General features: G+C 39.1%; 1 protein-coding gene across 2 annotated transcripts in view; it reads right to left on the bottom strand.

Annotated features, from left to right (window-relative positions):
• Window positions 1–23,224, bottom strand: part of RAD51B (RAD51 paralog B) — a 396,827-nt gene that overhangs the window by 224,028 nt on the left and 149,575 nt on the right. The gene's annotated exons all lie outside the window — the stretch shown is intronic.

Raw genomic sequence — 23,224 nt, 5'->3', positions numbered from 1 at the left:
GTGACCAATTTGATGCTCCTTAAAAAGCACCATTTTCTCCACAGTACTAGAATAATATTTTGAGCATTGCCTCATTACTTAATAAGTCAAGGAAACGATTTTAAGTAAAGTGAAAATTTTAGAATTTTCAAGGCATATAGGAAATCTGTTCTCCTAGTTATTTCCATGTAGCTTATATTCTTCCTTCCTTTAACTCAAACACAGTGCCATGAAGGACGGTGCTGTGGTGATATTTCCCCACTGATCTAAAGCACAGAGTGCTAAATTTCACAGGACTATCTGTACACAGGAGGCTTTTTCTATGTTTTTCAGAATCAGGAAATTCTGAGGAACAGCAGCAGAATGTAGTACCCATATAGAGCTATTAAAATATTTATGTCTTCTCTGATGGCATGAACTATTAGCAGTCTCTCGCATCTTTGATTATACACTTTTTTTCTAATAACAGAAAGCATTAAGGCAAACATAGCCAACTCCATAGGGAGAAGACTGTAAGCATAAATACAATTGTAAGGCTTAGGATCTGCAAGCTGTTGCAGTTTCTGCAACTACAATTGCTCTCTTAAAGAGACTGTAAAGAGTTTTAGGGTTTTTTTTTCTTTTCTTTTAAAGAATCAACATCACCCTAATTCTTGCATGGAGAAGAGACTCCACTCTGTACATATTCTCTTTGAAATTAATGGCTTGTTCTCAGCTGTACCTTACACAGCAGAGGAAGGGTGAAGGGAATCTTATCTGCTGTTCCATGGATGTGGTTTCATGCTGCTGCTGGGACAAATTAAAAACTTGCCACCTCCAAAACAAAGAGGAATTTCCCACTTCTTTCCTCCACTGCTCCTTCCTCCGACTATAGCTTCTTGCTTTCTACCACTAACTTGTATGACATGACATACTCTCCATTTTGTTTTTCTAATTCAAGATCCCACATAACCCTACCAGATCGTGGAAACAACTGCAATGGCGGTGCTGCARGGCCAGTAGGTCCTCTCGAGGCAGCATGACATAAGCTAACAATAGTGTGTTGCAATCTGTGGTGTTTACCAAGACCACCACTCTTCCTCCCCACTCATGTCAGTCTACATATCTGTTTGTAAACTGGCACAGTGGTCCACCATGGCTCAGAACCATGCCTGATGGCTTTATGGACTGTATCAATCAGAACTAATTTAAAAAGCCTGTAAATCAAATCTTCATCTACTCCACAGCAGTTCAAGTCCCTCAGAGTCCTGACAATGATGCTCTTCTGTTACAGACTGCAAGCTCTAGGCAAACTTCAGCTAGTTTTAACACCGTCTGGCCCAAGTTAACCACAGGGTTGTGCCTTTGGGACTGGGTATTTATGACCACCACAACAAAGAAGGATGGCAGATAGCATAACCTTGTTTAGCCTTACTCCTAGGCTATGGTGCTTAAAATACCACTTGCAATACCCCCAACGGCAAACACACAAGAAACGTATCACATATCTTCCTCCAGAGCTGCTCAATGTACCTGTCAGCACCCAAAACCATTCAGGGAAAGGCCTGACACCCACTACCCTTTGCAGCCACTGCTGGCTCTCTTGCTCATCAGATTTGCAAGGTATGAAAAGTCATCTAGTAACAATGAAAAAAAAGGTCACTTTTTTCCCTCCCTCTTGCCAGGTTATCTTCCAATTTAGTGAGTTGAACTGTCTTACCTTGTGATAGGATGAATGTCAGAATTAGTTCAAGGCAAATGAAAGGAATGGGCAGACAAAGATGGGGAGGGATAAGGAAAGGGAAACGAGACCTTTCCTCTTCAGCAACTCCTACTTATTAGCTAGTTTGCACTATGTCACAAAACCAACAGCCTCATTTTTCCTCAGAGGCTATCCAGGCATAAGGTAAAACAGCAATCTGGCCACAACACTGAAACTCTCCCTCGAGCTGTGCCGAAACAGAACAGACTCACACACCTACACACACAGACACACACTCTGGTGGGGTATGGAGTTTCCATTGGCACAAATTTGCAATGATCACATTATTCACAAGTGTCAAAAGCTCTGTAGGTAATGCAGTCACCCCAAAGCTGTGCCAAGAAAAGCTTTGTACTGTGCCATCACGCATTTTGTTTATGCCCTATATTTTAAAGAAAAGCTACTGTATTTAAGGGTCTTTTTTAGAAAAGACAAAAGACCTAAACTCACTGAATTTCATACTGCTCACCTTTCAAAGCAAACTAATTCTACAGGCTTCAAAAATCAAAAGAAAAGGGAGCAACAAGAATATGACAACTAACTTTTTATCTTCCGTATTTTTTGGCCTCCTCTTTAACCGGGAACTCCATGGCACTATTAGCTGTAGGACTGTAAATGTTCTTCACCTTTGACATTAAACTTAAGCAATGCCTCAGAATTTAGATTTCAGTTTCTGATGAGCCCTTCAGGAATCATTCAGTATTAACAATATCCTAGACACCTTGTTACACTGTTTAAAAAGTGACTGTAAAAAGGCACAATCCTACCTAGCAAGTTCTCCTCTCTGGCTCTTTCCAAGGATGGGAATTAAGTGTATCCTTAGTTCCACAACTTTGGTGTTAGTTAAACACTTAACATGTTGCTTAAAACATGTTTAAATACTATCTTCAAACAGTACACTTCCTCTGAAGAGAGGTCACATGTATGTACAGAGTGCTTATTTTGGGATAAACTGAAAATTATTCTTTATTTCTGCAAGTCTGCAGAGCCAGAGAGATTTAGTCTTCCCTTAAGTAAAAATCAAGAGCTGGTTAGCTAAGAACTAATTGTGGTGTAAAAACCCCTGTCACACTTCTGCAGTCTCATTTACAGCAGAACTCTTCCATCAGGTACAGGTAGGCGTTCCTGTTGTCATCAATCGATATGAATTTTGTTGTGAACCTACCATCAGAAAGTTTGAATCTCACTCCGAAAGTGTGTAGAGTACTCTGAACTCTCACTGCGTCAAACTGAAGCTATGTGTTCCCAACAAAAGGGAAAAAAAGCAATCCCTTCCTCAATTCCTGCTCCAAAGAAAAAAAGTCAGGCACACATATTTAGAAAACTCTTTTGAATACATACATCTTCAAAAAAAGGCTCAAAACTCCAGTCATATACCCTTACTAGAAATAGCTGATTTCTTCTATTTTTCAAGAGTAAAACTCTGGACAAGATCATTTTGATGGTAAAGAGCAGCATTCAAACAAGGCCCTAGTTTTCAGCAGCCCCCCACAGAACAGACATTCATTCTGATCCCCCTTGATTCCAGTGTCACAGCTACAGAAYGTGTTAACTTTTCCCTAAAGTCTCTTTCACTAAACTGAACGATGTACTCGGCTCTACTCCTTTACCCTTTGAAACAGTTCAACATGTTCACAGAGCTGCAAGTAGAGGTGCGAGAGAATTGTTAAGTCCAGGGCGACAGGGAAACAATGCGCAGGTAGACAAAGGAGACGTGGAGCGAAACAGCTGCGTGGCCTTCTGACGAGTAATCACATCTGGGCATGCAGAGAAGCAGCTGAGTCTCACACTTTGCTTCAGATGTGCATGCAGAATCTAATGCCAGTTCTGATCTTAACAGTCTGATAGCTTACAGATCACCAACGTCATGAAAAAGGTTGGGATATTCCCCTGGTAGATGCCACACTTGAAAGAAAATACCTCTCACTGCTAACTACTGCCTGGAAACAGGCGGGGGTCACAAGTCCAAGCAGATTTAATAGAAAGATTGCCTTGCACTGAATCAGCAACAGCACTTCCTCAACTTTTCCCGGGAGATCTGCCACTAAAGTGTGGATCGGATTTATTGTGTCTTGTACATGAGACACGCCAAGTTCACAGACTGAGTAGGTAAGGAGAAGTTGTCTCTACGGGGATTGCTTTTGACAGATACTGGACATCAGTACGAGTCAAGTGTAGCTTCCACTTAAGATGAGCAATACAAACCGTGAGTTTATCATCTTCCAGTAGAACATTCAATAGTGAGAATTTTGCTACATGATATTTTAATGTTATCATATTAAAGCACATAGTATTTTAATGGAGGCTGCTCTTTCCCGCATCAACTTATCAAACAAAATATTTCTGTTACCAGAGGCACCGCTATGGTGCTAAAAATCACAGAGAAACTGTGTGTGGATGTGTGCAACAGGTAAGGAGTTTGTTACTGCTTTCTGTTTCTACCTTGCGGTAAACACCGAATGTAGGGCTGCCGCAGCCAATGACCATGCGTGAATGGAAAACACCCTCTACTGCTAAAAAACAAAGATGAAAAGGTCAGCTAGACAGCTCAGTAACGCCGGGAACTTGCCTCACTCGCTCTCCTATGGAGTTTCTTGGAGCGGTTCCTACGGAGCGAACCACTGCCTTTAACCTTTCAGCCTATTCGCTTGTAACTAGTACATCTAACTATCCATCAAGTGAAAATTTACAGTCCTCTGTCTACAAATCTGACTGAATAACAAAAACCGTAAAACCTCACTCGCATTCAAATTTCAAAACCATTTCTGGGAAAAAGTCTATTACTTAAAATACCTTACAATAGACTAAAGTATCTAATTTCCCAATGTTATGAAGATTCTTACTATCCTAATATTTAGATAGTAAACTAACCTCTTTAAGTATTAGAGTATTACAATAGCAAGAAGAATCCCTTTTATTACTGTTAGAAAACCTGGAAAGAAACACAACAAGAGTGAGAACAATATTTTCAAGCTCTTAATTTTAGGCACCTTAAAATAACGTCTACTGTTCCAAACATTTCCCTCGTTTTTATAGGTGCTGATACCTGAAAACAAGAAATTCTCAAACAAAAAGGGGGCCCATTTAGGATATGTTGTTGTTACTTCTAAGATTTACCCAGAAGACAGCATTACTTTTTACATTCTCTTTATACATTTTCATGCCAACAGAACCTCATTCAACTGATCTGACTTCAGCAGATGCCAGTTTTCTGGTAGCACATTTGGAAAATGAAAATACTTACTAAGGTACCTAAATCCTGGCACCCAAGTTTGTTGGGAATAGCACGGTTTCTACATACGCTGAAAGCTTCTGCAGATCCTGGGAGAGAGCCAGGAACTGAAATATGACTGCTTTATACAGAAGAATAAGCAAACTATTTTTTGTTTGGTTATTTATACAGTACAATTTTTCAAGTACTCCTCTTGCCCTTCCTAGGACCACACTGAAACTACTAAATCTGGTTTTGTCATTCTTGTAAATCCAGTTGAGTAAATAAGTCATTTTCTGTAAACTTGTGGTCTCGGCCTCCTTGTTGGTTTATTGCAAAATTAAAGGGAGTTCAGCACTGAACCATCAATCAGTAACCAGCATAGGTATAGAGTCTCCTGGAATGTACCAAGAGGGGGAAAAAAAACCCTCTCATGAAATGGCTGTTTGTTCAGAGAACAGAGTAGAATTCCCCAGTTCACATGCAATGCTATTTAGGAAAACTCTTATTAAAGGTTTCCTAGTGAGCTGGGAGAGCAAGCACAAAAACACTCACAATAATCCAAAGTTACCCTGCCCTCATTAGTGCGTGTTTTTGGTGGTTTCCACTGCGCTCAAGCAGTATCGCTGAAGAGCATGAAGCAGAGTGGCAGCTGTAGGGCTGGGATGCTGATTCAGCCTCCTGGAGAAAAAAAAAGGAAGTTTTACTGATCCCCAGTTCCTTCATGCCAGTCCCTAAGTGGGCACCTCTCCCTTCGCCTGAAGCAGAGGGCGTTTAATGAGAGGCTCTCAAGTGGTCGATGAGGGGGTGAAACAACGGTGACCACCGTCTGGGCACTGGCAAAAGGGACGCACRCCAAGCAGCACCGCGGGGCCAGATGGGGCAGGCAGTAATCCTAGACACAGAAAAAGGGAACCGTGACAAAACTGGGGCGAAGCAGCCCGCTTCTAACAGCCGTGTGAACCGCAGCCTTCTCCTTGGGAAGCTCTTCTCCTGTTACAGCTCCTTGAGACGGGCATCAGTCTGTCCCCAGAGGAAAAAACAACAGTTATCGCAGTCTGTCCTAGCAACAGGGTAGTTGCGATCTTTGGTTGGGCTACACACAAAATAAGTTGTAGTTGTACTTTAGCTGTTTCTTCAGAGATTTTTTTCAGAATTAGTAGCCACTTGCCACAAAAGCAGTTAAAAGTTGTCAGTGAGGTCAGCAGGACTCATACCTAACATTCCCAAGAAAAGTAAGTTTCAAAATACTGAGCATTTTCAGTGAAATCAGGGACTTGGAGACAGAAACAGGGAAAAGCCTGAACTGCAGTGCTGAGAGCTTCTGAACAAAATGAGGATTTTAAAGAGAGAATTTCAAGTGCCCACAGCTACTGGGCAGTACAAGTCAGCCACCGCAATGATACAAAGGAGGGGCTGATCACGCAGGACTGTAGGCTTCTCTGATGAAAAGCCTCTACATTACTGAGACATTTCTAAACTGCAAGAACAAACAAAACATGTTTATACCACAACTATGACTGTAATACAAGATTAAATATACACACACATCTTCATCCCTCATTCTTAAAAAATATAAACTCTTTTGGCTCACATAGACTAAATGCAAAAAGAAAAAACACAGAAGTTTATCTTCTCAAATCCAATCCAATCACCACACCAACCCAATACTCTTCTCAGTAGGTGCTCTCTACTCCCAGGCTGAGCTGGCCACCAGCCCCAGCAACATCTCAGGTTTCTGTGGGGAAGAATGAAAACAATATGTCAAGCACCCTACTGAGTCCACCCACCACAGGGAAAAAGCCTTATAGTAAATGGAATTCATATGTTCAAATTCAAACACCACATCTTTTGCTTAATCAAGCCCTAACTAAGATATTTATTCAAAAGTAATTTGTTGTTCTGAAATGGTCACAGTTAACAGAAAGAAGGCACAAGGTTCCTTTGCTCCAGGCGTAAGCAATATACAAGTGCCCACATTTAGCAATTTTTTCTACATCCAAACCAGTGGAGAGGAAAGGCACACATTACAGTCAGCTTGTTTATGCATGATGTTGGCAAGGATTGTAACGGTGATGCTCACGTTAGAGAAGTAAGTGGATGTTTTCAGACAAGAGACATAGCAACTACCCTGACTAAAGACAAAGAGGAGCCCTCTGTACTGAGAGCTGTTAAAATTCAACTTCTTAACTTATCTTACCAGAATTTGCATAATTCCCTGAATAACAGACATATACACACGCCTACCACTGCAAGCCTATTCAGAAACACTTCCTAACCTGATGAGCAATCTAGCAACAAGTGTTGGTCTTGTCTTAGTGGAATTTCATCTCTACCTATTTTCAGCTCTATCACATCCAGGAAGAAAAAGCTAATAAAACAATCTAAGAGCATGAAAACAAAAATTAATGATTCTCTAGAAGGCACCATTTAAAAGAGAGCTGAAACAGTACTGCTATATTGAAGAGATGCTGCTCAGGACACATTGCCACTAGCTGCAATCTTATCAGGGCTCCTAGGACAGTAGTTCCAACACTTCCTTTGCMACCATATCTGTACCCAAGCTCCTTTCTCACTCAGTAGGGCAATTCACAGCAGCAGAGGTCACTTAATAGTCACTGGATTTCATTGGCTATAATTAGGAGTTGGAAGAGACTAAGAAATCTTTCAGAAACTGGACACTATTTACATCCAATTTATTCTGCTTTGCATAGGAAAAGTACAAAGTTATGCAATTCTATTCCATAAGCCTTCAGGAGAAGCAAAGACTGTATTCACATCTCTGCCAAATGCTTAAAAATAATCACAATAAATGAATAAAACTTCCACCAGAAGGAAAAAAAGAAACAAAACAAAACAAAAAGCATGTTGTTCTCAGGCAGCTACATGTCTTCAAATTGGAATAGCTACCACCCAGAGATAGCCTGAGGTCTTTATCCTTTCCTCCTCTGTGAACAAGGAACGCAGCCAATGCAAATGTAGCCTTCAAAATCTAGACAGCAGCACCCTCGCACTGTGCTCCTCAACGAAAAAGACTTGTGAGCCTGGAAGGCCTTCACATCCAGTACTGTGTGCCTCTGCAGCCTGTGCAGACCTGTTTGCAGAGACATGCACAAGTCATCCCCCAACAGGGATCGCCGCCCTTCTTTGTATCCTRCCAGTCCCCCAGAGCTCCGGGTTCGTTTCAGCAGGCCTTTCCTTTTCTCCACCCTTCCCTGAAGTCTTTGTATAATGACAGCTTTCCGAGCTGAGCTTATTCCTTCACATCATTAAAAGAGTATCAAGGTGAAAGATTCTGGCCTGATACTGACTGAGCCACAGTGGAGTRCCTCGCACACAGGCGCTGGAGTCTACAGACAACTTCTCTAGCAAAGACCCACCTCACTCTTAAAGCAGCAAAGAATACAGCTTACAATGGAGTTTTCTGATGAATGCCAAATTGCCTTGTAAAAAAATCTAATAAATTATGAATTCACAGTTCATTCTTCGATCACCCTCTGTTCTCAGCAACAAGACTTTTGGTTGGCTTATTTTGTTTGAAGAAACTGGATTGTCCAGAACATCAGCAAGAGTGTAGAACTGAAGTTCTGCACTACATCAGCCCCAGTAAGTTTCAAGTTGACAGATTTGTTTCCCACTTTTTAACAAATTTTCAAGAAAGTCAAAACTTATGCTTTTTTTTTCCAATTAAAAATATACTTAGCTTACTCATACTTGTTAACTTTCATCAGCAGAGCGAAATGCTGAGTGAAGGTTCCTTCCTTTCACAAGCTGAATGAATTCAGATCTTCTGCTAGGCATTTATCCTATTTAAACCAGTACTTTGAATTTACTCAGTCCTACACAAAGTTGAAGACATTAAAGCTCATTATATCCTCATGGAATAAATATATTATCACCCTTATTTGCTGATGAAGTGACAGATGTTCAGACCAGGTGAACTGACTAAAGTTATCACAAATCATTACTACTACTCCTAAATGCCTTCTTCACCAATTGGATTAGAAGGGCTCATACTCAGTCTGAAACTGAACACCCTAGGACACCTCAGAACAACCTAGTATCTATTCAGTAAATTACACCCTAACTATATCTATGTTTTCTTCCCAACAACTAAATGGGAATTTGAACTAAACTAGTTAAATATTCCTACAAAGACCAATTATAAGTTCATGGCCTAGCTCAAACAGATAATTAGGGTACAAAAATTTTTATTTGATTTTGGGTTGGGTTTTGATGAGTCCATCAGGAAGACTCTTCATAGTACTATGCACATGCAGGTCTGGAGGAGTGTAGCACAAAGGGTGCAATTCAATCGAAACACCATTAAGTTCATTAATTCCTTAGATTCTTTCCAATTAATCCCTTCAAGACAGCGGGTCACAAGACACTCACCGAGTCTTGGATCTAAACTGGAACAGCCCAATGGGCTACTATAATTTACAGCTTTTCTGAACTGTTTTTAAACCACTCCCTAACTCCACCTTACCCCACACTGTGACTCTGTGCCAACATTTGTGAGGGAGGACAGCACCAGCTCAGCCTGCTCCTGAGTGCAGAAGCAGCAGAAAGCAGTTTCAGGATGCGTCAGAATTCCCATCGACACTTYGCTGTTTAATTCCTCTACAAGCCATATTTCTTTGTCCTGCAGCACTGGAGCCTTTCTGAATACATTTTAGGCTGGAAAGAGAGGACTACAGGCGTGTTTCCACTTTAAGAGGCAGAGAGCTACTAAAACCATCACAAGACCGCGCATCACATGTTTACGTTATTTAATACTTAACATGTTCTATCAGCTTCACAGCAGCAGAGTAATTCTTTCCTAAACCACAGCCATGTTAGAGATCACAGCATCCTTTATACACTGCTCACTTCTTTTCTTGCCACGTTATGGTAGCTGCTGCCTTTCACTGAATGCATTTCAGACATGGACAGTGGATTTCTGCATTTATCTGTAATGGCTATCCTTAGATAACCAAGTAGCTTTATTTCAGTATATATAATGGTCAATAGATTTTGAATTCAGGGTTACAGGGAATTTGGATATACACCCCCAGCCCCCAGTTTGTCCAAGGTAAATTAAAAGGTCTGGAGTAACAGTGTAGTGTAATTACAGTAAGAATAAGTGTACTCACTACAGTAATTGGAGTAATAACTGGTATTGCACAGAAGTCTGATSATCAAACCAATACACTAATAATACTTACAAAATGAGGAGAACACAAGAATAAATGAGAATGAATAGTTGTCAATTATATGTATTACATGTTGTGGGTATAGATTAACAATATATTGTGGAGATTTTCACATACTGAATTGCATTTGTTGTGCACCCTTGTTAGCCTAACCTGCAATTTGGCCATTAATCTATTTCTTCCAGAAATATTTCCAATATTCCAAAACCACCAGGAGTTTCAGTGTCTATTAAAACACACCTCCTTACAAAACAGACCATGTACCACCAAGTACACTAATTGGAACCCTAGGTGATATTTTTCTTCCTGTACAATGACTGTTTTAACATTCAACATCTTGTAATCCACTTGGACTGAAAGTTATGCCTCCTAGCTTTTGAGAAGTATAATATATCAACACAGCTCTAATAAAGTTACAATATTTTTCTGCAAAGGAAGATTGCTTGGGTTTATTTCCTCTGTCTTCTAAACACATGAAGTTAGATGGTAAGAGCTTTAAACCTGAACATCAGACACACACAGAGTCCATGAGTTACAGGTAAACAGTGCATAATAAAACAGAAAAAAATACATTACTGTACATGATTGTTTTCCAAACATGTCTGATCTGAGAATAACCAGAGAGAAGAAGAGGGGAGATGACATAAATCAGCCCAGTTTCTTTGCTGTCCAGTATTTGGGGAAAAAAATCTTGTGGCTCAAGGTATTCTGGAATTTCTATGGCACTGTCTTAGCCCTCTGCATCCTATTTCCAATCTTTCGCTAGAAAATACAGTTAGTCAGTATTTCCCCCAATAAAACTGGAACTTATGTCACATTTTAAAATGACAGATTTCTATTTACTTACCTAACTCACTTAAATTGGAGTGTACTTTCTTTGGAAATATAAATCATTACAAACCTCTTTGAAAATTAGGACTCAGGATGGAAAATGAATTGAGAAAAATGCAAGGAGTCATTTTTATGCTAACAGAACAGCACAACACATCCGCCTTTGGCTTTCTCTTTGGCTAATACAGAAATTATAGCTGCATTTTAGCTAATTTCTCACCTTTAGGGGTAACACCTCACTCCTGGCAGAGTGCACAAGGAGTGCAAATATGTGAACATAATTCTACAGTGTTGTCTTGTGATCTTCTGTGTTACAGGAAGGACCAATCCTGTAGGGCTGTTTTGGCAAATATTTTGCCAGCACTACAGCAAATCAAACTAAGATATTGCTAAGAGTGAAATTCCTGAAAGAGAAAAGTCCAGTCAAACCCAGAGCAGTACTTTTCTTTTTTTCTTTTTTTCTTTTTTTATTTTGATTTTGATTTGATCAGGAAGTTGCTGGTCAGAGAAAGTTTCATCGGTTCCACCAGAAATAAGTTTGCATCTACCCGTACTACTACTCTCTTTTGCTGGTACCTTAGTTTTTACATTAATGTTTGAATAGATCAAAAATCAAGAGCTTTTATTCAGTTATTTGGATTCACCATTATAATTGTTACTAGATCTACAGTAATGTTGGCATTTTGATCATAGGTGGGGAAAAATAAAAGAGGCTGTGGCACCCTCAGGGATACTAAACCTTAGGAAAACCTTTGTAATGGTACAGGATTTCAGGTATTTCACAATTTCAAAGCATTTGCACTCTTTGAGAATTAAACTTACAGAGCTAAATCATTTTTGCATCTCATTCAATTTGACCCAAATGAACACAACCAAGAAAACCGATATTTTGAGATCTTCCATCCTACAAACTGCATATTCAGGCAGCAGTGGAAAAACAGGTGATGTCTTCTGGAGAACCAGCTGGAATTTTGCAGGAACTCTAGATTAATTGCTTGCTGCAACCAGTAGCTTTTTACATCATCTCCTACACATACTATTAAAATTCACAGGACCATGTGTTTTCCTTGGTCTCCGCCATAACCACTTATTCTAAAGTCTTTCTCAAGAGCCCACAACACAGTCTCCACTGTGGAGTTCAAGATTAAACTGCAAAGATACTAATATTAGGAAGGGATTTCACTGAGTTAATTTTTTAAAAGAGAAGCAAATTATGCTTTACTTGAGAGAAAAGATACCCACAGGTATCTTTATATGGATACCTATGTAGGTATTTTTATACAGATACCTATATATCTACATAGATGCCCATAAGTATCAATACCCATAGGATTTCTACAGCCCCATGACTAGAATAGTTCATTGTTCTCTCCACGAGGAGTGAAATACATGGGGAAATGCATGGGAAACCAGGCCTGAGACAGAAAATTGTGCTTCAGGTCATGATTGAGGCATATTAGCAAACACTGTGCGAAATCAGAAGCGAAACAGCAACAGCTGGTTCAGGTCAAGCTGCAAGTGCATTTTCAGATCTAGGCATGGGGCAGGAGGCTTGGAGCCGTCTGTTGCTACATGCTGGGACTGAAGTGCAGTGGATGGAACAGTGGATTTCTCAGGGATGGACTGGGATGTATTTCTAGAGTTCCTAGGACAAAGACAAAAGTAGTTCAGAGCAAGATGCTTAGAGGTCAAAGCAAGGTGCAGTAGCAGAACAGTGTATGTGACAGGTTGAAGAGCAGCTCCCCAATCACATCCAAATCCAGATAAAACTAGTTCATGTTTAGGTATATACTAACATGCAAAATGCCTTCTGCGGTATGGAGACGTACAGCTTCTGCAGGCATAATGGCAATTACGGTAAATGCCTCTAGTTATGTGGTCTGATTCTTGGAATCATCAAAACATGTATCAACTAGAAAAGTCTCTTCAGTGGTGGTGCTATTAATTCAACAAAATTCTTTTGCCATTGACTACTCTTTGGGTCTATTAAGGACAACTGACTATGGCTTGCTTTACAATAACTTGTTCCTCCGAATTGTTAAAACTTTGAACTAGCTTGATCTGCTAAGCAAACCTCACAACTGTGCATGAAATGTGTATCATGCAATGGACTTACTATACAGCAGCTCCTTCTTAGACATACCCCCTCCATCTCAGGGAACATTAAATATCCAAATCAGTGTAGAATTCAACCTGACAAGGTAAGTTCATATTTGAATTTGTATTGAAACAACTCAGTTTTTGTTCCAGAGGGAGACAGATTTAATGCAAGTCTGATTTTATTGACCCAACAGGAGTTTTACTACAGCAAAATGTGATCAACTGGTCTCTTTCTAACTCCAACCTTTTACCCCTAAATATATTTGCAATGGTTCAAAGTATTGGTTCAAAGTTCTCTTACAACTGACTCTTCAGTTCTTCTTCAAGAGGAAACAGGAGAGTGTGGAAGTCCAGTCTTATGCTCTCTAATCCTGGTTCTGACACTACGCAGCTGTAACTTCTTACTGATGTAATAAATTTTTTGTATACCATTTTCCAAAGTAGGCACAATGCCTTCCCTCAAGGGGTGTTGTTAGGATCAGTATTTTGCTCTCCTAAAGCTTTGAACTCTTTGTATGAAGGGTATATTAATTTATTTTATGAACTGGACAACTCAGATCTTTTCTCACATTGATGAAAGGCAATTGAGGCTAGCTATCCTTCAAGGTGTTGCAAGACCAGCGAATTCAGAGCTCATTCTATTTTAAAATAGGTCAATAAGGAGCCAGATATATGGTATAAGCAGCTTGGGAAAATATTCAACCCTCCTCCGCAGAAGGACAGGGTGTGAGACAAAAATAAATAAATAAAGCAGGTGAGTACAAACTGAATTAAGAAGCTCAGTCTCAGATGTAAAAGCTGACCTTTTGGACAGGCTGCACCACATATCAGAAAATGTCTAGATTTCAGGCCAAATTCTATGTCATCAGCTCTTTAGAATTATGAGCAACAAAGAAATAATTACTGAGGAAATTGAGCCTTGTAATGATTTCACCAAAAGATGATTCGGCCCTGGAACTGTAAGCAGACAGGGAAACAGGCACGATTAACTGCGGAGAAGGTATGCTTTATGAATAACTAACACGAAGAATGCACAAACCACTTTGAATACCAACAACAAATCTAAATGGGAGCAACAGAATCAGCACTTCTGGGACATGGTGAGTCACTGAGCCCTGAAAACTGCGCTGCTTTCGAGGCAAAGAAAGTGCTTGAAGTTTCAGAGACTTTCCAACCTCATTATATACTGCTAGTAAAAAGCAGTAAACAGAAGATTTGTTCTCACTGTGCAAGAAGCCATGTCCCCCAGCAGTATAAACTATTAAATTTGATGAAAATCCTTCTCAATGAAAATCACCAAAAAGATGCAGCATTCATTTTGTAGTAACTTCTACTCTGGGTCAGTACCAACGGCAAAAGCCAGCYTCTAGAACAAATGCAAACTCACTCCAAGCCACACATCTAAATGCCTCTGATTTTGAGAAAAGGCTGGATCTAAACTTTAAGGTTCAACCCTGTCTACTCAGCATTATCTAAAGAGGCCACAGTGGCCCAAATTCCAAAGATATTATTAAACTAAAAGTTTTCAAGCAACAGGTTTCTGATGTTCTGTGGGCAGGTCATTTGGGTTCAGGAGATAAGAAGTTAATCTAGATACAGATAGCTACTATGCAGCTGTGCATTATCATTTTGGGAACCAGAAAAAAAAAAGATTTTTTAGGTGAATGAGCAAGGCCAAATGACAGCCATACCTCTTTCTCCTTAAACCACAGCATTGTGAGGATACAAAAAAGGATTAAAAAGGCATTAGAAAGACTATACCTTATCTGTTTTCTGTTTTGTGTTATAAGCATTCTGATTCTCTCCAATCTTGGAAATTAAATTTTTTTTTAATCAATACTTGAGATATTCTAACATCAAAACAATTCCAGGAGCAGAAGTACATTAAATCCTCCAACAACTGATACTGTAAGATTCATAGTAAAATAGTTATAGCACAAAGTAGGAAGAAGTTAACTAACAATGATGGGGCCATTTGAACTACAAATTCAATTTACCAAGAGGTCTAACCATGACACAGTTCAGTTTCGAAGCCTATGACCATAATTTTATACATATACATACATACACACACATGGTAAGCATAGATACAAAAACATCCTATCCTCAGATCCCTGCTAAACTACAGGCAGGGGATTGGAGTTCTCTGCAATGAGTTAATAAACACTACTTCTCAATTAGTCAGAAATGCATTATTTAATAAGATAAAATTTTACTTTTGKTTTTAGAATATAACTAAAATATCCCAGTAGTTCTCTTAATGCCCACTAAGCCAGAGAAGCAGACAAAAGACCTGCACAAAGGCCTTCTACATGGCACAACGGCGCATCACCCAAGGAGTCAGTGACGACAACTAAAAGATGAATTTTTTTGTGACTCAGTCTACACACAAGATACCAACTGCAAAATTTTAAGTTTAGAAAATACATCCAAGACCTCTCCTCAGGACTGTGTGAGACCTTAACTCACTGCGCAGCTAACATATCACAGAGTAATAACTCTCAACAGCCAAGACGGAGGCAAAGAATTCTTCCTAGCTTCCAGACAAGAACTTCAGATTCAACTCAGAGCCTGTAAGCAGTGCTGGAAAAATTTAGCTAAAGATCTGCAGGTTGGATGGGCTCAGTGGTCTTTGCCAGAGAGATGGATCATGTCGTGTACAAACACTCAGATCCCGAACCTCAAAGAAAGTAGAAAACTGAGACGAATTTAGAAGACCTGGGTAACATTACCGGGCATCAGTATCCAACAGGCCTATATAAACAGCAACAAAAAGGCAGCAAATCTGAAGATCTTAAGAATGGTTAAAGGAAACAACAACAACAGTGGGGATAAACTGTCTGATACTGATAGGGAATTTGCTGGAATTTGAAAGACCTAATAGATCCCCTCCTCACTTCTCCAAAGCTTAGAAGTGCAACACAGAAGCACATCATCCCAAAGAGATGTAGCAAAGTAAAGTGTTAAAGAGTTTGGAGGAACTGCATACATGAACCCAAAATCACCTGAAAATCTGGTCTCAGCACAGAGCAAGGCAAAACCTCTTAGCTTTGGCTAGGCTTTCCACTAAGCTTTTTAGTTTTATTTGAATGTGGAACTCAAATCAAATCCAGAGGATGCAAAGCAGTAAGGATGGAAACAAAGARTTTATACAAAGTTTCCTGTGATCCAAAATACCTGAGGTTTATAAAACACAAAGCACAGATATGCTGTCACCTTCTCTCTTTTCTATAAAGACAAGAAGAAACTGGACAACAGCCTGCAAAAGTGGACAACAAGCTTAAGGAAGGCCTTTAGGCTGATCCCTGGAAAATCAAGGGAAGAAAATTTTAAAAGAAAAGCTTTCAGAGCCAGAGCGATCAAAATTGTTCAGGCTGTTTGTCTAACAACGCCAAATTCAGGACTGTGTGGCTATGCTGGAAAAGAAGTGCTTCTGGAGAGGAATGCATTCGTTTACCAAAATGACTTGGGAAATGAGAAGTAAGCAGAACATAGTTTCATCTTATTTTAAACCTGAAAAAAAACCCCACCTTTTTCAGTTAGTGTTTTCATATAACAAAATGAAAAATAAAAAGATGTCTGACTAAAGAATGACATTTGCTTTTTTCCTATTTCACTTCTACATCACTCAAGGATGATGGATTATAGAGATTTTTTTAAACTGAGTAATCTCTGAAATAATTCTTTATTACAGGCCATGTGACAATGCTCAGTGTCAAACAGCTTTTCAACAGCAATTGCAGGCTGACAAAAACTAACAGGGTATTTATACTGTTACAGACTATATAGAATTTACACATAAAGATACATGGAATCAGCTTTCGTTGTTCGTAATTATTGCAAATAAAGGAACATTGAGAGACAATTCATGTAACACAAYTGGCTAATAAATTGGGTATTAATGCCATGGAAAGACCTTTCAGATACCTCTTCAAATTAGGGTAGTACAAACCTACTTTAACACTTTCAGCTGTTCAAGGAAAACAGCGGATGAGGGCTTAACATTTCAGAACAGAGAGGAAGCATACTACCAAAGGCAGAAAGTGGACCCCAAAAGATCTTTAACAGGCCAGAGGTATGAATATGTGCTGGGCAGCATATAAACAGCAAATCTGACATGTCCAGGACACTGAGCATGCACCCTAAGTCGATCTGCAAATATGCAGGGACCATTTATTTGGGAGTTGGGCAGCTAAGAAATCCTACTCATCCCAGTTCCTCTCTGCCTCTGTGGTCAAGGTTTCAAGTCAGAGAAAGAAGGTTTTTCCCAACATGCCCAGATAAATTATCTCTCYGCAGAAACGCTGAACAACTGCACTCCCAGCTGTGCTTCACCTGCCTTAAATTCGAAACTGAAGGTATTGGAGTAAGCTAGTAGGCACCCAGAAATTTATTCTAACTTTCAGAAGCAGTATCGTTGGATCAAATCAAGTTTAAGTTAAACAATGTTATGATTACCGCTCATCAGGGAACAGAAATAGATGCTCCAAGAAGCATATTCCAAAGGGGGAATATCTTCCTTCCTTCCTTTCCTTCTCCTCCTCCTGTTAAACATCATGGTTTCAAAACACATATTTGCTGCACTGTCATTTTGGCTCTTAAACTTATGAAGTTTGCTTTTAAACAATAATTCTTCTGACTACATCTACTTTCAGAAACGTTACTGAAACAAATACAAAGCACTCCAGAATACGCAACCAGGACTCGAAACATTCTTTTACTGTAGGTTTAATTACAGCTGGCAAACCAGTCAATTATTCACCTATCACTGAAAACAAAAACCAGACGCAGCCTACCTCCCTTCAGAAACACCACATCCGAGAGAATCTTTCAGGCTTAAATAAGAAAGTCATGTTGTTCTCCAAAAGTAGCAGAAGATTTAAGGAAAGTATTTAATAACCAAATCTTTAAAATTTCTTCCTCTTTCATTGGAGATAGTCAAAAATGTCAGGCCTAGAACAAGTTAATAGTATGGAGTACACACACCTTTGTGGAAAACAAAATATCAGAAGGAAGAGAGACAAAACCAAATAATAATCTGAAAAAGTATTCTTACTTAGGGCAGCACTTAAGCTGGATTTTAAGTGCATACTTAAAATGCTAATTAAAATATATTTAAGTGCTTTCCTGAATTGAGGCCAAAGAATTCAATCAGATGTTAATAGAAGCTTTTTGGCAGTATTCATGGAGTTCTGCTTAATATTGCAATAGAAAAGGGATTAGCAAAAGACAAAATGCTCTATGGGGCAGAGACTGCATATTCTCATAAATTTAAGTTGCAATGAGCATTGCAACAGCACTACTGAGTTGCACACAGTCATAGAAAGAAGTACTTCAAGGGAAAACATTATATCTGAACCAGAATACGGACAGGTTGAGATCACAGCAGCAATGCATTTTCAGTTGAAATTGGAAGTGAACAGATATTTCGATATGCATATTTTCAAAAATAAATATATGCATTTTATACCAATATTAAGAGCTTRAAGGAAAACAAAAAAGTCAAACTAGAGGATGTAGCCACAGAAAAGGATTTAGGAAAACTGGATACGCTAAAAAAGACTATAGAACAAAAATCAGAATCTAGCCACAGAGGAGGGAATGACTAAGTTCCAGCTAAATCGAAGTAATGTTCTATTAAAAGAATAGCAGAGAATGTATCACACTATAAAATCTTCTTGAATACAAACCCAAGCTATTAGAATACAACCAAGCTACAAGCAGAGCTGTACTTCCCTTCTATAGCTCAGCAAAAGACATAAAGCATACAAAGTTAAGAATAATGAAGGTAATTARGTCTACTAAGATGATTATTCTGAATTGTTTCATTTACCAGCTGTAATCAAGAATCAGGATCAAATGTTTTAGAGATACCTAGGGAAACAATTTCTCAACACTGTAACATGACTGCCTTCTGATATAGCTACTGAGTATCATGAACATGTATCTATTAGATGCTAGTTGCCATAGGTTGAAAACTTCAGAAGCTAGCTAATTATGCTAAAAGTAAGAAACGGGAGTTTAGAAGACAGATGTAGTTAAAAGCATTCCAATTCAATAGTATATTTAAAAGCCTAGAGTTTTTGCAGAAGGCCTATAATAATACTAATCTCTGGAAGCACAGATAGCCCTAATAATAAAGTGAAAGGACAATAGATAAGGTTTAAATATGACTTCAATATACAAGTACATTTTAGAAAATGAACATTCAAACTAACGCAGTGACAGAGAGGAAAATAAACTACAGCAGTCAATATCTAAGAACAAAGTCTAGAGAACTATGATGGAATTGGAAAGGCAAATAAACAAGACAAAAACAAAGAAGAAATTCCTGAAGCATGTCTAAAGCAAGTAAACAAAGAATCTGCTGGGAAGAAAAAGAGAAAGGGGTAAGGACCACTTAGAGAAACAGTATGACTGTGTTACGTAAGTCTTCACTGAAAAAACATTAGACAAATACTTATCCTGATCCCACTGCTATTCTCAAATAATGAAGAGRAGGCAATGCCAGGAACTAAGGCATTAAAAAGATACTGAAGGGGCAAGCAAAAGAGAAATCAGTCAACAGAACAGGATAGAAGACACCTTACAGTTCTGGCAAAGCTTACTTTACAAGCAAGTGGGTGAACCAAAAAAAATTCCACTGTAAATACCTGCATTACAACATAATCAAAAAATCATACCCAAGGTCCTTTTCTCATTCCATTTAGAGGCTGTATTTTTGCCCACATGTAGAATTACTCTCTACCATCACTGTTTTTCACAGCATAAAATAAAATTCTCTCATATGTGTTGGCCTAATACACCCATCTGCAACTCCTCTGTTTGCAGGTTTTGCTAGAACTTCACACTCTGACACACCAACGCGTAGCGYGATGCAACGCTCCACACTGCTGAGCTGGAAGAACATCACGGCACARCCACGCTGAAACGCCAGAGAACAAATCAAGCACATCTGCTGCCTGCCCCTGCTTCAGACCTAGATACCAGATCCCAGATACCGGGGAGTTGTTTTCCTTCGCCTTCACTTTGTTGATTTGTATAATGTTTCGTTATGTGTGAACATTTTATATTTGAATACATGCTCTATATTATAAAGATTATCTGTATAAGTTCAAAATAGCTCTCTTACACAAATGGCAAAAAACCTCAAAGGTTATGTAGGCCATTTCCAGCTACCRCAGATAATACCACGTGCCACCTGAATAGTAAGTCATTTTTCAAAAAAGTCGTCTTAGGCATGCTTCAGAAATCAAAAATCCTGCTATTAGCACTGCTGTTCTTATGTTCCCTTGAGACCATCTTTACAGGAATCCAATACAGAAAAATAAACCTAGGTAATCTTCAAAATTATTTTTAATATCTTTTCTCTACAAAACAATCACAATATGAGGCTGTAGTTTCACATRTGTTTTAAATGCTCTAAGCCAACACTGCAACAAGAAGCCATCCTGCCCTCTCCTGTCTCTCATCCTCATCCCTGAGCTGTTCTCTGCACCACGCTGGAGCATGTTTGTGTGGTCAGGAAGTGAGCTGGACTAAGGAACTGATCCGGATTAAAACCGGCCATTTCCTTGTGTAATCTGAGTCCAGGTCAGGTCCACAGTCTGAATGGAYGGAGGGTGGGATGACTCCATGCAGAAGCCATACCACATTACTGCCAGGGAGGGTAAAATGTTGCTGATTTACAGGATAAATAAGTAAGGCCCTAAYGTGCAGGTCCTGTCAAGATGAAAATTAACAGCAAAATATCCCACCACCACGATCTTGGACCTTTAAAGGAGAACTGAAATTCTAATTACACTCACTTTAGGCTCTTTTCCATTGCAGCAATGATGGAAAATAAGATTAAATTACATCYTCCTTTCTAGTTTCAGCAGTTCTCAAAATCTTAGCTCAGCCAGTCATGACTGAAGAACTGGATATAGCCCAATGTATACCCCTGTCATACTTTTTGAGAGAGGTGAAGGAAGCAATTACCTAATGGGTTGTCTATTTGTTCAGTTCGCTCAAATGGCATCGTTTGGAGGTGCTCATGGTTTTGGAATGTTAGAGCTATTCCCAGGCGAACGCAGAGAAGAAAGCCAAGAGGCTGGTAAACAGCACGTGATATATCAAACGCAATCCACAGCTGCACCCCCTGGCACCCTGCTGAAGGTACCTCATTCCCTGGTTCTTTACTGCTTGACTATTAAAGAACTCAACTCCCAATTTACTAGCACGTTTCCCAGGGAGCTTATTTCTTCATCAAAGACTACAGCAAAACTGCTCTGCATGAAAACATGTTTATACAAATACTTGTTCTCTAAAAGGAAATGATTATATGTATGTACTATTCACACAGACACACATTTCCTAAAAATATCATTTACTATATTTCAGCTGGTGACTTACAAATGTGCATGTTCTGCAGTAGTAAGCCACAAATACATACTCTCCTCAAAAACATTCTCAATAAACACTTTTTWAAAATAGAACTAACAAGCAAACAATCATTTTAAAAACTAAAGCAAAGCTTGTAGCATATGCTTTGGAATTGCCTGATATAGGCTCTGTTTAGACAACTGTCTAGAGTAACAGTTGGTCATACCTCATAGAGATGCATCTGTTTTTCTCTCTGAGTTCATTGAAAAAAAGTTGAGTGCACTGAGAAATTGATTTCCAATGAAGTTATTCTGCCACCTACTGTTGCTTTTACGGATATATTGGACATTTTAATATAAATCTTTCCCATTTAAAAAAATCCTAATTAAAACAAATTAAAGAGATTTTTGTTTTACTTTCTTACTAGGAAAAGTATGCTTATTAACTATAAATTGCTAATACACTAAAAATCTTTCTCCTCTTCTTGACTCCTCAAGTGCAATACCTCAAAAGATGCTTATTGCCAAGATGCCTAGAAGCAGGACTAACAGCTTAGGGAATTGCACTAGTAAAGAGAAGACCCTGGCTGTTTAAAAAAGAATTGCAAACCTCAAAGTATTTTCATGAATCTTCTAAAACACATATGAGAAAAATTGTCTAAAAACTCTTTTAAACTGGAAAATTAGCACTCCAAACACTGCTGGTTAACCATATCAAAATAACAACCTGTTCTTGTTTTTAAGAAGAAATAGAGAGATTGACAAATCTAAATTCACTGTCTGAGCTGGATGAAGAGAAAACATATCCAGCAGTATTATAAAGGTAAATCCTCTTGGTTCTTCAGTTTTAGCAGCAATACCGCCAAGGACTTATCACATTAGACAAAGTCCCTTTACAACAAGCCAGTGACCATAAGGTAGGAAACTCGCTCAGCCTTAGTGCTGCAGCCCACATTGGCCAGTAGCAAATGCTGCTTATTTTCAGAAGAGCGATGAAAAAAGCCACCCCTTCATCTAACACCACAGCCCAAGCAGCAGCTGCTGCGAGGACCACGGCCAGGGCGGCTACGTCATACGGCATCCTTACGTTCTTCATCGCTTTGCTCATCTCTAGTATGGGCAAATAGCAGTAGTAATAATAGTTTAGGGGAAAGACCAAAAAAGAACACGGCTCTCATTGCAAACTGCAGAGGGAAACTGGGGGCACAACAGTGACGAGGTGAGAGATTGTATATCCATATGGAAAATGTTATCAGTTTTTCAACTACAGTAATTCAAAAAAATACCATCCTACACATTCTGCAAAATACAGTACAGAAAAGCTTGTCCAGGAGAAGGGAATACTGATTCCAAAAAAAAAAAAAAAAAAAAGCCTATGCAGCAACTCACTCCCTTCCCTATCATATCCTACAAATGTTTCTTCGAATTAATGGGCCAAGAGAGCCATGGGTGGCCTCTCATCCAAACAGCATGGGACTAAACCTGCTTAGCTCATGTGACCTGAGGGGTTCACAACCCAAGACAGTATGATTAACCACTTTTTATATTAAACAGACATATCTGGTCTACTCTTCATTTAAAATGCTACTAAAGGCTTGTTATACCTTGTTAGTTTTGGCAGCTGTCCACTGCTGTCTATGATAAACATTCACTCATTCCTTCAGGCTCTTTAGGCCTTTGATATCCTATTGCCTGTTACACATTAGACAAGCTAACACCCTCTTTTTTTTTTCCTTCTTCCCTAAAGCAGTACACTCTTTCAGATGAGGCCTTTTAGCTTTTTTTTTTCTTTTTTTTTTTTTTT

The sequence above is a fragment of the Rhea americana genome, unplaced genomic scaffold, assembly GCF_003343005.1.
Source record: "Rhea americana isolate MKP2758 unplaced genomic scaffold, rheAme1 scaffold_84, whole genome shotgun sequence".
Lineage (NCBI taxonomy): Eukaryota > Metazoa > Chordata > Aves > Rheiformes > Rheidae > Rhea > Rhea americana.
The sequence above is the reverse complement of the archived record's forward strand: the minus strand, read 5'-3'. Positions and strand labels throughout refer to the sequence as shown.